At 33.9% G+C, this 13,891-nt stretch overlaps 1 protein-coding gene across 6 annotated transcripts in view; it reads right to left on the bottom strand.

The window, feature by feature from the left end:
• LOC143246466 (calcitonin gene-related peptide type 1 receptor-like) overlaps positions 1 to 11,337 on the bottom strand; it is a 182,736-nt gene extending 171,399 nt beyond the window's left edge. For 2 of the 6 annotated variants that reach the window (XM_076493231.1, XM_076493232.1), the window contains exons 1-2: positions 11,062 to 11,337; positions 706 to 797 (exon numbers count right to left, since the gene is read on the bottom strand). The gene's annotated coding sequence lies outside the window, so the exon portion shown is untranslated. The remainder of the gene's footprint in view (positions 1 to 705; positions 798 to 11,061) is intronic. The other 4 variants (XM_076493223.1, XM_076493226.1, XM_076493224.1 and 1 more) reach the window with 2 other exon arrangements.
• Positions 11,338 to 13,891: the final 2,554 nt, after the last annotated feature.

Here is a 13,891-nt window from a genome sequence, read left to right as displayed (position 1 = left end):
CAAAAATTATGGTAACGTTAAACTTCTTCTGGTACTTTGTCGAAAAGTCAGACAATATGTATATTAACCTACAGATCGTCTCCCTAATTTTAAACAACCTTCTGTGGCTTGGCGATAAGTATAGGGCTTATAACACTAAAAATCTGATTTTGATACTCGAAATGGGCAGAGGATAGATAACCAGTTGTAAAACTTCGAGCTTCAAGAAAACAAAACCACAAAGATAAACTATTGAGCAAACGAAAGGAAACAAGTCAGCAACACCCGCCGCCACAAGTTCCATGATCGGTTCGAAACGGCAAAAACAGGAGTGATTGTCACTCTTATAACGCGTCAAGCCCTGAAAGTGCAAAGCATGTTCAGTAGCATCTCAGCCCTAACCATTAAACTTTCGATTGTACCACAAGCTGCCCACGTTTATTTGAAATAAGGAACGTTACTAAATACATTTCCTCTTTGTTTAGCCAGTTGATCCATCGTAAAAACGTACAAATTAGACAGTCTGTACACAATCTTGCCTTATTTTTTTTATAAAGATGTCATCATTTATATTAAGTAGAGTTTCCGAGCACGTGAATGAATATTTTATACTAATGCTTGGGGGGGGTGTGACTCATTTATTTAAAAAAACAACAACAAAACAAATTATTAAATACATATTGGCAAAATGCAAAATTGGTTTAAAATTACTAAAGCCAGTCATACTTGACAAAGGGCCCTAGGTGGAACCGTAAAAGATTAACGGATCTACAATGCTCAAATTCGGCGTTCGATTCCTCTTCTAATGTTATTTTTCTCTAAAACAAACAGACAAACATACAACTGTGAAAAATATATCTATTTTATACACACACACAAATACACATGTACTACTTAACAGTCTTTCATGGCTTTTATGACTTTGTTCGCACTTACCTACATAATATACCATCTGCACTCTGCTAACCACAAGGAATCGAATCCCGGATTATAACGTTGTAAGTCCGTAAAGTTACCACTGAAACACCGGGAAGCATTGTTTATGGCGAAAGAAGCTATCCTTGCAGTTACTTTGAACTTTAGTTTTTCTATCACTTAAATAATTTATATAGTTTTTGTCTTTGTTTTTTTAAAATAAGTTTACCTTAATAAAATAATTATCTCATATTTTAATATCATCTTTCTTCTGTTATTTTCTACAAATTATTCTGAAGGTTATGATAAACAACTTATGAAATTACTCGTGAAGGTTTAACTTAATTCTGTAGAATATAGCTTTGGGGCCTCGATCTTTGGTTTAAAAGTCGTCTCCAGGATTATCCTGGATCATACAGAATTGAAATATATTTAATAAAATTACTTCAGTATCATAATACTGCAGCCACAAGAAAAAACAAACATACAAAATAAAATTAAAACGTTACAATTTAGTGTTACCTAATGTGAAAACAAAGACAAATAAACCTACAGACATACATTATTTAAGTAGGTCTTCTCTCATTCACATCATTCGACTTAATTCACTGCAAACTACTAACTTTGGGTTTGGTTTCTTTGCTTTGGATTTTGCACAGAGCTACACGAGGGCTATCTGCGCTAGCCTTCCCTAATTTAGCAGCGTAAGACTAGATGAAAGGCAGCTAGTCATCACCACCCACCGCCAACTCTTGGGCTACTCTTTTACCAACAAATAGTGGAATTGATCGTAACATTATTACGTCCCCACGGCTGAAATTGCGAGTATGTTTGGTGTGACGAGAATTCGAATCCGCGATCTTCAGATTACGAGTCAAGCTAACTTTGGGTTTCTATCACTTTTATAAATGTGTATATGTCTTATTTCCTTTCTTAATTAAACAATATTTGCTTTATTATCACGATTTTATTCCTAGCACTTTTCTACAAGTGTCAAAATGTTGTTCACTTCACTTTGAAATTACAACATAAATTACTTTCTCTTAAATTATGTTAATAATATCTACATTGCTGACGTCAGTTACAATGAATATGAATGGCGCATTTATCATTTTATTAAACAAAAGTACTATCTTTTGATAATTCCTTTAATATCAGTTTATTTTCAATTCAACAATGTTAACTTAATTTTATGGTCCCCTGGTGGGACAGAGGTAAGTTCATGGGACATACAACGTTAAATTCTGGAGTTCAATTTCACGTAGTAGACATAGCAAATAACCAAGTGCAGTTTACTTTACAAAAACAAAAATTCTGGAGTTCAATTCCACGTAGTAGACATAGCAAATAACCCAGTGCAGCTTTACTTTACAAAAACAAACAAACAATTAAATTTATGTACATCATTTAAATAATATATCTATTATTTTATTTCAACCATATTTGTTATCGTTAATTACTCTTAACAAAAACAGTGTTTGTCCACTTTCAACATATTTCTTAGATTATGCTAACTTGCCCATAATGCAAATTCAATTTCAGAATTTTCCCTCAGAATATAAACAGAAGTAATTCAATTTGCTATTTCTCTTTTGATAACACAATGACGAACACTTAAAGAAAACACTGGTGATTCTTGGAAAATCTAACCAAATAGTTTACATTATATGTAAATCTGGTAAAACGTTGGATTTAAACAGTGAGTGCTTTTAATCCGAGTATTTATCTTAGCAATTCCATTACATAGTTCGTTTAAATGTAATTTAACCTGCAGTCAAATGTCGTGTTTTAACACATTCATTAAGCCTAGTTATTTATATTTTATAATGAAATATCTCAAAGCAGCAAATTTTTAAAATATTAATTATATGGTATTTATTTACATATGTTTCTTATACCCAAGTGGTTAACAAAAATGAACTGATTACAATTTTTAAGCCTAAATGTGTTTCTGATTTTGTTTCACTTAAATAATTATTTTTACTGCAATTACTTCTTTTCTACACGAAAAGACGCTACGAAAATATTTTGATTCGTTTCATATATGCGACGTATGATAATTGTAGGTGGCGTATTTTAAACTTAAATTGAAAATCCTGTCACACTAATTCTAAAACGTATCAACATAAACATAAAGGGTATACGCTTTCAACTTAGTTGCAAGTACCACGTTCTTTCTCAGTTATTCTGTCTATCTATTTGTTTATTGATATAACATATCTTTAGGGGTGACAAAATAAATTCTGCCCAACTGCAGGTCGTACAGCCTCGCAAGACTTCTACGCATACAGATATCGAGTTTATTTACTTCGTTAGAAATTTGTGAATACCTCACAAAATACGTAATTCATTTACTCATGTTTTCATAATTTTTACCTATTCAATCAACAGTGTAAATTTAGATATTTTTTTACTCGCTAAATAGTGACTAGGTGTTGTAAATTGATAGTTTTCACAGTATAGTTTGGTCTAACTTTTAGGTATACTGTAATGTGTGTCATTTTACATTTTATCGGACAAAATGCTGTTAGATTATTCTTTAAAAATAATTTTATAGACAGTTTTCTATTGGGCTTTACGTGAAGCACGTCATTTTGATCAGGGTTTCTATAAAGTTTCCCGTAAGTAGATACATTGTAATATCAGCTCTCACCAAAGAATTCCAGACAGACTATCCACAAGCAACGAGAATAAAACTGCATCGTCAGTGCTTCATATATACAATCACAGTGTTTATGTATGCTTATCCGATTCCATCCCCGAGAAAGGCTAAGATAAACGAAGCCACTTACTTTATCCACCAATCTAGAAACATATTTAAATATACCCATACAATTTCTATTTAAAACTAAACTAAAAAATTAGCGCAAATATTTTTAGGTATTCGTGCATATACTGATAATCTGAAGACCATCTTGTAATTTTCTGTTCTAACAGCATTTATGTCATTTGTGTTTATTACGTCACGAAGGAGGAAATAAATTTTATGATGTCATAAATACACAGAAGGTAAAATTAAACAGAAACAAAATGTTCAGTGAAAATAATTCATTCTTCAATAGTGTTATTTTTCTTACTCACAGTTTAGTTTGTTTTTCGTTGAATTGTGATTCATACAAAACAAATTAATTAATTAAAACCAATGGAAAGGATTGGGTTTGGATAGAACGAAAATTTCATACACTTAACAACAAAGTAACTGCTACACATACCAAACAATATTATTACACATATTGCACAATTGTGTTGCATATGTTGTACAGTTTTGTTGAACATGTTGTATTATGCTATTCCCCTAACTGTAACATGGTATGAGACACATACACAACAGCTTGTTACACATAATGCATGATCTTGACACACATACTTCATAATCTCGTTATGCATTCTATGTAATGTTGTTACACATACTGTTGTTAGGTGTTCTGTATAACCTTGTTACACATACCTGTATCTACAATAAGTTTAGCGATGTCTGGGATATGATGAGCACACCAGCACTATTTGAAGCACAGTTAAAAGAAGAAGTCTCGTGTGGGCTGAGATGTCTAAACTCAGCGGGTTGCATCGTAAACTTGGTCACTAGCGCCCTCTTGATAAACACGCACACATGTGCGAAAATACGCAAGTCAGAACGTTCAAACGTTTTGAAGCAATTGACAAGGAAACATTTTTAGAAATTCAGACCCTTAAATTAGTATACAGCATACTACACACTCTATGGGGTACCGGCTTTGCCCCCAGGCAAAAATAAATGTTTTTTTTTGTCCTACTCACTTAAAGTGGGTAACATTATCGTCAAATACTAGCCTTTTGAATTAAATTTACTGAGAAATACTTAAGCCTGGGACATGAACGAGCTCATTTCGAATTATTTGAATAAGCTACGATCATTTAAAAAAGTAGAATGTATATTTTGTATCTTACATGATATACATTCAATTAAAAATAATTCAATTTGTCGCTTGGGAGTCTTTTACTCTCATTTCATCTGAATTATTGAAATCATTTGACTAGAAAAAATATAAAGTCTTTAGCAGAACGATAAGTATTTTAAAATTAAAAGGAAACAGTTTGTTTGTTTGATTGTTTAGAATTTTCGCGCAAAACTACACGAGAGCTTTTATCTGCGCTATCCATCCTAATTTAGCAGTGTAAGACTAGAGGGAAGGCAGCTAATCATCACCACTCACCGTCAACTCTTGGGCTACTTTTACCAAGGACAAGTAGAATTAACTATAACATTATAACAACCTCACGGCTGAAAGGGCGAGCATGTTTGGTGTAATCGAAATTCGAACCCATGACCCTCAGCTTACGAGTCAAGCGCCTTAACTATCTGGTTATGCTAGACCTTTCTAATTTATCATTACAAAGTTAGGAAAGGCTATGCGCAGATAGCTGTATAGATTTGTGTGAAATTCTGAAACAAAATAGAAAATAACGTAGAAGGTGAATAACAGTCACTTATATTTAGTTTAAAAAACAATAGTAAAAGGATAAAAAAATAACCAGAATTAAATACTTTCCTGATTTTGCTAGTTCAGCTTTATAAGAACTTAATATAAACGGATCAAATCAGTTACTTGTTACTCAAGATATTTGAGTAATCTGCTCTTTTGGAGAATGACATTTGTAAAGTCTTGAATTAGAAGCACCTCATGTAAGTCCTTTTCCTTGTTGTATAATGACACCTATGATATGTGGTCAACATTTGAGTAATGTTTATAACCGTGGTGCCCCCTGCTGGTACAGCGATAAGTCTCCGGATTTACAACGCTAAAATCAGGGGTTCGATTCCCCTCGGTGGGCTGAGCAAATAGTCCCATGTGGCTTTGCTATAAGGAAAAACACGTTATAGCCGTGGCTCATATAATGGATGTGTTTGTTTGTTTCTTTCCGGCCCAGCATGGCCAGGTGGTTAAGGCACTCGACTCGTAATTTGAGAGTCACGGGTTCGAATCTCTATCACACCAAACATGCTCGCTCTTTCACCCGTGGGGGTGTTATAATGTGACGGTCAATCCCACTATTTGTTGGTAAGAGAGTAGTTCAAGAGTTGGTGGTGGTGCTTTCCCTCTAGTCTTACACTAGTAAATTAGGGAAAGATAGCGCAGATAGCCCTCGAGTAGCTTTGAGCGGAATTGAAACCAAACATTGTTTCTTTCTTTTTTAATTAAGTACAGACATTTGGATCATATCTCCGCCATCTTCTGACCAATTTGAGATCTAATTATAGTTTTTGTACTAGGAGGTCAAACCCTTTCAACTGATGTACTTGATAACGTCAAAATCTAGCATATTAACTTACTCTACACTCTACTCCTGTCTGAAAGAATTTCAAATTGAGTGTAGTCTGGTAGAGATCCTGACGAGTAGTAACATTGAATTAGGTGTGCGCGCGCCTCACGCTTGGTATTACTATCGCATAAAATTATAGCTAATAGAAAGGGAAAAATCTCTCATGGATTAACCCATCCTAATCCTGCTCATAATAATTTCAAATGCTGCGGCTACTGAGAATTTCCTCGTTCTTCAAATAATCCAACAAAATTTCCACGAACTCAAAAGATCGACCGATAAGCTTCGACCTCACATATTTGTTTTCAAATACACCTGTAAAGGATAGACTCCCTTACTCTTATTCGATAGAAGACTGTTTGTTTTTGAAATTCGCGCAAAGCTATACGAGTGCTATCTGCGCTAGCCGTCCATAATTCAGCAGTGTAAGACTAGACGGAAGGCAGTTAGTCATCAGCACCCACCGCCAACTCCTGAACTACTCTTTTATTAATGAATAGTGGGATTGACCGTCACATCATAACGCCCCACGGCTGAAAGGGCGTGCATGTTTGGTGTGATAGGGATTCGAACCCGCAACCCTCGGATTTCGAGGCGAGTGCCTTAACCATCGGGCCATGCCTGGCTCGAAGAGGGAAGATGTCTTAAGGCTATGTCATTACCCACTATAAAACCATGTGTATAAAAAGTGCATTCAGAATGAAATATAGCAAAAGATTTATATTGTCAAACTGTTCAGCTTAAAGTATAACTTTTCATTAACTTTAATTCTCATCAGATTCCCTTCTGGACAATACGGATTGTAAAAGTTTGATTTAAAGTACTGGGAAATACACTTATTAAGAAAACTTACCTCACAAACATAAGAAAACAAACTATCTATTTTGTGCCACATGGGTAATTGTGTAAAACAAATGGGGAAATATTTTGGTATTGCCAATAAGTAGGAACGAAAAAATGTATAACAGAAGTCTTTGTGTATCACAAACAACTGTGATGAGAAACTTTGTAACACAAATAGAGATATATTTTATGTCCCAAGGAACTGTGACGAAAAACTATGTTACATGCATAGTAAACCACAAGGAACTATGAGAAAAAAAACTATTTTACATAAATGTGGAAATGTTTTTTTGTTCTATAAGGAAACTATTTAACATAAATGGTGAAACATTTTTATGCTACGAGGAACTGTGGCGAGAAACTAATTGTGACTGTAACTTAGCAACGATCCTTAATATTATTACTAGTTCACATGTATACTTACTATTTCATCTTTATCTAAAGAATGTGAAACTTCCGCTTCACATATACACTTATTATTCAACTCCTGTGCCAATAAATTGCACACGATTAAATTTTTAATCACTTGTAAGGTAAACATTGGACTTTACATAACTGGTACTTATATTAAAATCAGTCAAAATATGCACACTTACACAAACATATACTTAACCGATAATACTTTTACCAATCATTATTCTTTTCTGTGGAGAAAAAGAATATAAAATTGGCTAATTTTCAAATTATGATCACGTGAATATGCATAACCTTGATCAGTTGAATTACTATAATGCTACTAGCGACACCTTATGACTGGTTAGTTAACCATTTAATTCTGTGATAAAATTTTAAATAGAGACTGTGATTGTAACAAAACCAGCTAGATGTTTCAAGGTTTTTATCACATAGGTACTCAAACCTCCCTCTTATATATAATCCTTTCTAGTTTAACACGTACTGATATTGTTATCTTCTTGTATATTTTTCTTTAAAATGTTGTAATTTTTAGCGAAAATTAAGTAACAGCTCTTGTCCTAAGGATACACAATCTTTCACTATCTTTTTAACTATAAAAATATTACATCACCTTCATAACTAGACAACTCGAAGTTTTCTGTCTTCTATTTAATGTTGTACTTTTTACCAAGTTCAGAAAAAGTTCCCACTTTTAATAATTAAGATAATTTCTAAATTCTAAAATACATTCTACTTTATCCATACATCTAGGTGTTGTGACATAAAACACATTTGCTCAAAATGTCTTACAAATCCCATGCATGAACCACACAAGAACTGTGGTTTCAAGCCACACTGAATGGTCACTTTATTTGGTTACCCACATAAATTTTGAACACCAATTTATTTGCATATGCAAAACAAAAACGTCATGTGATCTATGGTGAACTCAGTCTTATAGCTACAGAGTTGTGGTCTTATCATGGCTGAGCTGCAAGACAACAAGTAAGAGCAAAGGTCTTAGCGATTTTCCAAGGACCATGATAATAAATACCCATTCAGCAAAAGCGTCACTACAAACTAGCATTCTTTTGTCAACTTTTCCAAGATGTCAATCATCCGAATTGCAAAAGCAGGGACCGGAAAGAAATAAACACACAAAAAACTAATAATGAGAAACTTGACGTGTAGATAGAAAAGCACAGCCCGAGTCTGCTTAGAACGCGAACTACGGATAATAAATAACAGTAGGCGTGCAACATGGTCTGAGTTGAATTGATAGATTAAAGAAATGGCTATTCGTGTCTGACAAAAAAACGGGGTAGGACAGTCACTCTTATAGCAAATGTACATCCACTTTTGAGGCAAAGGAACACAAAAACCTCTGGATTCACAGTTGTGACACGCTAACCATTCTCCTGCTCACCTTATCCCTTCTCCGCGTTAATAAATAAATTTCTAATTGAAGTGATCACATAAAGTTACTCCACAAGTGGAATGCTGCAAAATTATGGCCTCAAAATACGTGATCTTTGAAAAGATTTTCAAACGTTTTGTAAAATGTTATTCTTTTACTACACACACACACACATTCGATTTACGACCAGAATCGCTAACCCTACACTAATTCCCAATTTACGTCATTTGGACGTGGTCTTATTTCTCTGCTCCTACGTATGTGAATGATGCACGTAGAATAAGTAAAATGGAGGATGATTAAAACATATTCGACCATATATAAAATTATTGTATCTTAAACAGTTCCTGCTGGAGAAATATGATTTCGCCAGTCGGTCATTGAGATTCGTTGTCTTTATACAGGCAAATCTGAATATGGTTCAAGGTGATACTGTCACATAAAATGTTAAATATTCTTTCCGTTGTTCTTCATCAGTACATAAAGCCTATCCCTAAACGACGCTACTTCAAGCCTTACATGTTCTGGACAGTGTTCATTAATCCACGGAGAGTCCTTCACACTGAAATCATTTCACTCAAATTCCCAATTTCGCATCGCTAAAAGAAGAACTAAAAAAATGAGAGTTTGTGAAAACTGACCCAAAATGACCAGGTGATTAGGGCGCTCGATTCGTAATATGCGAGTCTCTGTTTCGAATCCCAGTCACACCAAACATGTTCGCCGTGAGAGCGTTATAATTTGTCGACCAATCCCACTATTCGTTGGTAAAAAAGAGTAGTCCAAGAGTTGGCAGTGGGTGGTGATAACTAGCTACCTTTCCTCTAGTCTTACACTGCTAAATAAGAGAAGGCTAGTAGAGACAGCCCTCGTCCACGAAATTAAAAAAACAAACAAACAAGCAGTTTGTGAAAAAGTCTTAAGATTTTCAAACACACTAGAATATCCAAACTTCTCAGAATAAAACGTGTAATTCTCAGTTTAGTTTTTGTGGAATTTTGTTCACCAGGACGAGTATAGTCTTTGAAATGAATTTAAATATAGGGTTTTCTTCTTCATCTCTCTGGAGCTAGTTGAGTTCAGTTTATTGGTAATGAGTAAAAGTATTCAGCTGAAGTTATAAAATGGATACTTCTCTATTAAAACTCGTGCACTTTTCTATTACACCCTTATCTTCAGATCCATTTACAAGTTGGATGTGTGCACTGCTTAGAAAATCGTAAGAATACCAAAACTATTTGAATAAAAATCCATGTTCTGGGGCTAAATGATAGATCAAAGGCGACACTTAAGGAATCAGTAGTCCTGCTGATAATATATCCTGAACTAATGTCATTCATGAAGATATCAGCTTTAACATTAGGAAGCCTCCTAGTTGCACAGCGACATGTCTGCGGACTCACATCGCTAGAAACATGGCTTCGATAACCGTGATGAGCAAAGCACAGATGTCTCATGGCGTAGCTTTGTGCTTAATTCTAAACATACAAAATTTAACATTAGGAATGATATTGTATTTCACATAGCTTAGCTACTCTAAGAAACTTAATAGATAAATATTTATATTACAACTTAACTTTATTTTATTCGTGACACATTGAAACTGTCGTTATGTTACATCGAAGGTATTATTGTGTTTTTCAATTGTATACATAATTTCACACATAATTATACAGTTGTTTTGACTCTTACATTAAGATCATGCTGTATTCCAAAAGTATAAGTAATTCTACTTATAACTCTAAAGTTGTTTTAACTCCTATATTATGATCATGCTATTCAGATTACAGTGTTGTCTTTTTACATGGATAATAACGTAGTACCCGTGTCTATTTCTAAGTCTTTTACAACTGGTTGTTGTATCGTTGTTTCAACAACAACAACAACAATAGCAAAAACTTCCGGCTGCTAAACTTCAGCTTCCAATGTCTCAACTATACGTCTGTAGGTTCAAACTGTTGATAACTGAATTTTGATACCCGTAGTGAGCACATCACAAATAGCCTAATATGTAACATTGCGCTTAGCAACAAACTAAACTACAAATCATTTTCGTTTCTAACCAATTTAATTCTAGTTGTCGGGTTAACAAAGAAATGAAAAAAACGCACTTACTTTAACAATGCGAGCCATATTCCGAAATCTATTATACTTAAAATTAAAGAAAAACCTTTATGAGGACAGGTAATGCTAAATCATAATACAAATACCTTGTTACTGTATGAGTCGCTCACTCAAGGCTTCTTTAGAAATTGACAATCACGCTTTGTGTTCTAATCACATATACCTATTTTTGAAACGTTTCGTTACGAAAGATTATGCTTATATAATGGTCATAGTACGATGTTTACGGCCTGATGCAACTGATATCTTTATTAGCCAAGAGTGGTGATAAACTATAGAATAACTAAACAATAGTTTAACCTGAATATCTGCTATTCTAAGACACATTTACTTAAGAAGCAAAAAACATGTGTTATGAAATGACTGGGTCGCGTTATATGACTGTTGAAGCATTCGAGACGTAGAGAACTTACCTGCCACAGTTAGATAGAACTGTATTTTTTGTTTGATGAATAATGTTCTGTGATAATCAGATTTGAATTATCTCTTCACGGAAACTGTACAAACACTATAGGTTCTACAGAATACAAACAACTATTCAAGGTTATCATCAGGCCGAAGAATAGAGGCGCCATTTTATCATTATTCACTGACTAGATCAATATATTCATTATGTTACTAAGATCGAATTCAGTTCAGGCCTTTAATTTAACGTGTTCCTTTTTTTATTTTATTTTCATAGTTTACCTCGTTTATTTGCTTATTTTATTTAATACCCTGCAGGCTAATATGATTGTTTGTTTATTGTTTGCATTATTTGTTTGCAGTTAAACACAAAGTTATACAATGGGCTACCTGTGCTCTGCCCACTAAGGGTATCGAAACCCGATTTATAGTAGACATACCACTGTGCTACTGGGGGGCAGGGCGATCATGAAATTTTAACTTTACTGAATAGTTTTAGCCATTTATTAAAATACTGATGTTCAGTTAAAAAGCTAATTTTATTGGATTTTTGAGCAAAGCTATACAATGGGCTAGCTGGCCGCTGTCTTCCAAAGTGATGAAGTATGTCACATAAGGATCTACAATTTTGCTTCAAGAGCATATGACCACAAAATAATTTCTTTGGGCTGTTGATATTCAATGTTAACAATATCAGAGATTTTAACATTTCTGGGCAATGTGTCACAAGCATTCTAATGACAAATATAGGAGCCTTTCGCGTTGTTCATTAGAGCGAACAAACTATTGCTGCTAACATGTAAATTATAAATCATTTTAATAGACCTAACGAATTCAAAGCATTTCATAACGAACAAAAGCAAAGAATCATAAGAAATGAAATTTTATTGCATTCTTTCAAAAAAATCTACACGTTTGTTTGAAGTTAAGCACAAACCTACACAATGGACTTTCTGTACTCTGTCCACCATGCGTTTCAAATTCCGACTTCTGGCGTTTCAAGTTCGCAGATACACCGCTGTGTCACTGAGGGACGGAAAAAAAGTTGTGCATATATGTATATATATATATATATACTGAGGGGCGGGAAAAAGTTGTATATATATATATATATATACGTATAATACAAAGAGTAAACTTTCCTTTAAGGTTGGTTTCTTCGTAATAGTTTTATATTCTAAACAGATACAATTTTACCACGTTTTATATCAGACAGCGATAATGCATTACTACCCATTCGAAAAGACAATTAGAATTCAAAGCTTTATCAAAGTCACTTAAGAACTGTCTACACATAGTCATTCTTAAGTTTTAACCAATAGCTTAAACAAAAAACTGTCGATCAGAAAAACCCAACATCAACATTGTCAGACCAATTAATGGAATTTGACTGTCATTCTTATACATCGCGACCTCATAAAATGGAGGCGTTTTTGCGGATTTATAATAAGTTTTCATTTGAATACGCGTGACTATAATACAGAACTTGGTCTGAAACCTAAATATGCATACACACACACACACATATATATATTTGTTTATCAGAAATTGCGCTGTGTGTATTAAAATGGACAAAATTTGGTAAAGATATACATTTAAGCATATATATAAGTATTTAAAACAGCTGGATATACACAGAAACTACAAAATTTATGGTGTATAAGCAAGATTAAAAAGCAAAGTGGGCATTTATTTTGCCGAATTTTTGCACTGATGTAGATTATGCTATATTAAATGGTAGGAGATTTTTAGACACATAATTAAAAGTATATATACAGATTAACCCACTTCCAAGATAATGTATATTTATTAGGCCTTCCTTACATTATTGACTGGATCTTTTTCTTTCAACTTTTTGGTGCGTGTAGTGTTATCTTATATTTACGTGCAGAACAAACTGTTTTTATTGTAAGTAATCTAAACATCTATTCGAAATGAAATTTCCGAACAAAGTATTTATGCCAAGTTATGGTAATGAAGTACACACGTGTCATAGAACACGTGGGATATCTTTAACAAATCGGAGAAAAGATCCTGTGTTTGACAAACAAAGCCGATCGATGAGGTTTAGACGCACAGAATAGAAAGGATGTGATTCTTCAGTATTTTGTATTTCTGGTTATGGTATTTTCCATAGCTCAGTATCTGACCTTAGTACCGTTGTTGATGACTGTTTACGTTTCATAACAACATATATAAACAAGTTACTAAATTTCAAGTAAAGAGACACAGGTATTAAATATAACAATATTCAATCGTGATGGGTATGTTATTGTTGTTATTGTTTTGAATTAAGCACAAAGCTACACAATGGGCTATCTGTGCTCTGCCCACCACGGGTATCGAAACCCGGATTTTAGCATCGTAAGTCCACAGACATACCGCTGAGCCATTGGGGACGTGATGCGTATGATTCTCCTGATTCAGCTAATGTGATTTTCAATACTAAATAAAGAGAGAGACGCAGAATAAATACCTTGCTTTCCGTAACATAGCATCAACAAGGTAGAT

Source organism: Tachypleus tridentatus, chromosome 3, assembly GCF_004210375.1.
Source record: "Tachypleus tridentatus isolate NWPU-2018 chromosome 3, ASM421037v1, whole genome shotgun sequence".
Taxonomy (NCBI): domain Eukaryota; kingdom Metazoa; phylum Arthropoda; class Merostomata; order Xiphosura; family Limulidae; genus Tachypleus; species Tachypleus tridentatus.
This window is presented reverse-complemented; position numbering and strand designations above follow the sequence as displayed.